Here is a 4869-nt window from a genome sequence, read left to right as displayed (position 1 = left end):
TTTTAAAATTGAGCTTTATATATCGCAATATCCAATAAATGTGATCAAAGCGCTTTACAAGAGGTCAATGGTCAACAGCAACATTTAACATGTAGGACGGGACATGACGCCTGTTAAGTGATATTACAATTTTTCTGACAAATACAACGCTGTTAACGGCCAGGTACTCATTTTACACCTGAGTATGGTGAGAGAATGTGAGTAAAGAGCCTTTTCCAAGGACTCAGCTATGCGCCGAGCGCGAGGCCCGAACCCAGGGCCTTCTGATCCGAAAGCGAGTGTCATACCACTAGACCACATAGCTTGCTCTTAAAACCATTGGGCAGTAACACTGAGGAACTAGTCTTATTTTGATTTACTAGATTTTGTGATTGTCATTCAATCAGGGGAAGAAAATCAAAAGTGTCCTCTTAGCGATCTACTCAAATTAAGCAATTGAGGCTAAGGTAATGTCGAATGGCACAACTTTGGTGCAAAGGGAAAATTTGATTCTTTCGATTTTGTGGGTTTACTAGGGTACCGATTTGAGAGTTCTTATATTTGTTGCAGTTATTTTCTTGACAGAAAATCACGTCTTTTTCAAGGGAAATGTCTCTTACAAATCAGTCCACAAAAATTTAGTCCTAATCGACAAGAGGCAAAGTTACTCAATGTGGCATCTTTTACGTGATAAAAAATGTGTATTATATTTTTTTAGCACTTTGAATCTCATCCCAGATATTTATATATTATATATACTGATATGTGCATGTCACCACATCTTTTACATAGATATGGGAGAAGGTAGGTGTAATAACAGTCATACCTTCCTGCATTTATTATCTATAAATATGCAGACACTTTAAAACTTCTCTAGAAATAAAATAATTTGTTTTGATTTCCCGGCACAAGTTTTACACAAATAATACATTGTAAAATTTAATGGGGGCAGGGGTTGGGGTCATGGGTATCAATTGCTCTAGTTTCTTCTACTTCCTGCATATCTGAAAACCACCCGGGGTGTATTGTCGTGGATTTTGGTGTGCCTGTTGGTGTTTAAGTATATATATATATATATTTATTTTCACTTTCGACATTGCTTTTTGTCCTTGTCATGGAATGTGTCTGCTTGTTTCAAGTTCTGCCATGCCTTTCAGGAATGGAAATAGTCAAATTTATTTATTTATTTATTTAAGGGGGGGGGGATGGGGGCGGGGAGAAGATGTTTGATTTGCTTGAAAGCGCAGCTGAATTTGTAGATCTTATTCTCTTTTGGCTGCACCTTTCTTTATCTTTATTTTTGTGTTCTAAGATTTAAAAAAAATATAAAATGATGAAATTGTGATAATGTTTTGTTGATTTAATTGAATAAATTGTATATCTTATTGTTCAAATTTTATTTTCAATATCTTTTCTGTTCATCACAAAATATATTTTTTTGATTACAGATCTTTATTTTGCAAAGACCTTTTTACATCTCTTCGCGTTACCCAAGGTGCCTGAATGGGTCATGAGTCATGCTAAAGTAGTGTGGGCCCGGGTTGGCCAAAGAGTAAAACAAAACCATTCAGGGTTGTTGTCTGGATGGGGTTTTTTGACCTTCCATCATGGGCCGGGAGGTCACAAAATACAGATAAATGGGGATGGAAGACACAACAAGTGTCTTCTATTATCCCGCTTTGTCTGTCTTTTTTCAAACATTTTTCCTTGTCTTTGAATGAGATTATTTAGTTTTGCCCTGGCCCCGGAAGGGGTCCTTGACTTAGAGAGAATCAATGGGATTCTGTTGAGACTTTAAGAAGATCTCATACTAACTGATAGTTTGCTCTTGGAGTCTACATGTTCCCAATTTTAACCATTCCCCTTAATTTTTCTTGTGTGCTTTTACTTCAAATAGTAAATCAAGATTTTTTAACTAATTAATTGTCTTCCTTTTTACTGGCGTCAAAAATGACCTGAATGAACTGCAAGTGCTGTAAAACCCTTAAGAATAAAAACAAAGCGTATCCAAGGCGACTGTCACCCTTGGCATTTGCTGGCACTAAAAAGTCTTAATTTGTTTAAACTGTTCTGTTTCTTGCTCGTCCTCAATCCTCCCTCTCCTCGGAGAGTCAATGTTTGTTTCTTCATCTCTCCACAGTTAACATCATGAGGTCTGCGACATATCCTGTTCGCTCTCTATCTCGGCTCTCTTTTTACATTTTTCATTATTTCAAATGCTTGTCATGTGTTTATCCTAGTCAGCATCGACATCAGCTTTACTCGAGAGTCCATCTATTCTATACTTCAAACTTTCATCCCAGACCATTAAAAAAAACGTGATCTTTTTTTATTTAAAAAAAATGTAATCTGTAATTTTCAATTGCATGTCATACAAATGTTATGTTGTCTATTTATTATTATTGTTATTGTTATTATTTATATTATTATTATTATTATTATTATTGGTATTGTTATCTGTATTACTATTATTTGTGATGATTGAATGGTTTTATTATCATTATTATTATTATTATTATTATTATTATTATTATTATTATTATTATTATTATTATTATTATTATTACCATTATTATTATTTGTATTATTATTAGTAGTATTATTTATTATGTTTATCTTTTACCATCTGGGAGAAGGTTTTGTCAGATTTTAAATGTAGAACTAACAATTACAAATCAACGTTCGTTCCATCAGCAATAAAAATGTTGAATATTTCATTTGGAACAACTAAACCAAGGACATGTTGATTGATTGATTGACTGATTGATTTATTTAATGTTAGATTAATTGATAATGATGATAATGTTGAATGTCAGATTACCACAGATGTAATAAATTGAAAACGAAATGCATCTGTCTATGTTGTGTGTATGTGTGTGCGCGCACGCATGAGAGATAGAGAGAGAAAGAGTAGGAAGAAGTGAAATATCTGTTGACTATTATCGTTATCATATAACGTTAAAACAAGTGTAACTAAATGACAAATTGCCATATTTATGAACTATAAAGATCTATTAATAATTTTATTACTATTATTATTATTATTTTCTCTCATCTGGATGGGGTTCTTGACCCGGGAAGGTCATTGCTGTGTTTTCTGTAGCCCTATTTCTGTTTTCCAACGTGCTTTCTGTCTTTAACTTCATGATATTACTTAATTTTGTTCTTTCCCTGAACAGGGTCCTTGGCTGGGAGGGAAACAATCAAATGTATAGATATAGTTTTGGGAGATGATATTTTACGTTGTAAATCATCTCTCTGTATGAATTGGGAGGGAAACACTGTTAACAGTCAAATGCATGGTTATTGTTTGGGGGGATGATATTTTTTTCCTTGTAAATCATCTCTCTGTTATGTATTATTATATTTGTTATTTTAAATGTATAATGTAAGCATTTGAGTGTATTCCTCTTTGTTGGATTTTGTGCTTGTGTCCGGATGAGACATATAGGTGATCTCAAACTAAGTACACAGGTGGTATGCTCTTGGAATCTACATCTGATCCCTATTTGTTCCCAATTCCCCTTTGTCTTACTTTTTCTTGGGTGCTTTAATTGTAATTCTAGAAGTTTACTATCCCATTTTCTTCCTTTTTACTGGCGCTGATATAACCTAAATGTGTTGCAAGCGCGTAAAACCATTAAAAACAAACATTAAAAAAAAAAAACATTCTACTCGTATTTACACATATTGAACAAATACAGTTTATTTCGTGGAGAATAAAAGTTGAGCTTTTATATAGCAGTTAGTATACACTTAATGTTCTTAAGCGCTTTACAAAGGGGTCCCAAGCAGACAGTATGCCTGTAAGTGTAAGAAAAAATTCCAATTTTTTTGACAGAGACACAACTGTTGTTACTGGAGTACTCATTTTACATTATATGAGTAAATACAAACCTTTGTGAACTTTCTCTGTTTCCTGCGCTGTGATGACCTGTTGCAAGCGCCATAAAATTAAAACCTATTAAAAAAAAAACAAAAAGTTTTTGATGGATATTTGTATGCTGTACACATTATCCATCATTGTTAGGGTTTTGATATGATACTTATTTTCTAACTAAATTGGAGCCCATCCCCTTTGGCAGCGCAGAGATCCTGTTGCAAGTTATTTGGTTTGTTGTTTGTTTTTTTGTTTTTTGTTCTTTCCACTGGCAAAAGTATCCACTGCACTGTACATCTATTGCTCTTGAATCTACTCTTGGACTCATCCCCTTTGATTTAATTTTTAAAGGTGTGTACTTGATGACGAAATCGAAAAGTCGGTGCTAATTACATCTGTTCCCTTTTTACTGGCTTTGACATGATCCAAATCGTTGCAAGTATTGTAACCCCCCCCCCCCCCCCCAAAAAAAAAAAACAACAAGTACAGTAGAATCCTCATAAAGCCAACACCGCCAGGCCAGAAAGATTATTTGAATTTGACTTCAAGTTCAAGTAGAATTTGACTTTGACTTTATCCATCATCAATGGAGCACACTAAGAAAAAAAAATTGGGACCAACGTTTTCCTGGGCAGGAGATCAAGCTGTGTCTTCTATTCCCTATATCTGTTTTCCGAGGTGCTTTCTATCTTTGTCTTAGTATTGTCCTAGCCCTGGCCGGGTCCTTGACTGGGACTGGGAGGGGAAACAGTTAAATGTAAAGCTATAGTTTTGGGAGATGACATTTTTTTTTCTCTTGTAAATCATATCTGTCACTGTTATTGTTATGTACCTAAACATTTATTGAGTGTATTCCTCTTAGTGGGGACCTCTGCTTGTGTCTGGGTGAGACGTTTAGGTGGTCCCAACCACATACAGTGATAGTGTGCTTTTGGAATCAATATCTGTTCCCTATTTGAACATTTCCCCTTTGTCTTACTTTTTCTCGTGTGCTTTCAATTGTAAACCAA

The sequence above is a fragment of the Berghia stephanieae genome, chromosome 1 (assembly GCF_034508935.2).
Source record: "Berghia stephanieae isolate SIO BIC M18660-M18661 chromosome 1, UCSD_Bste_1.3, whole genome shotgun sequence".
Classification (NCBI taxonomy): Eukaryota; Metazoa; Mollusca; class Gastropoda; order Nudibranchia; family Aeolidiidae; genus Berghia; species Berghia stephanieae.
This window is presented reverse-complemented; position numbering follows the sequence as displayed.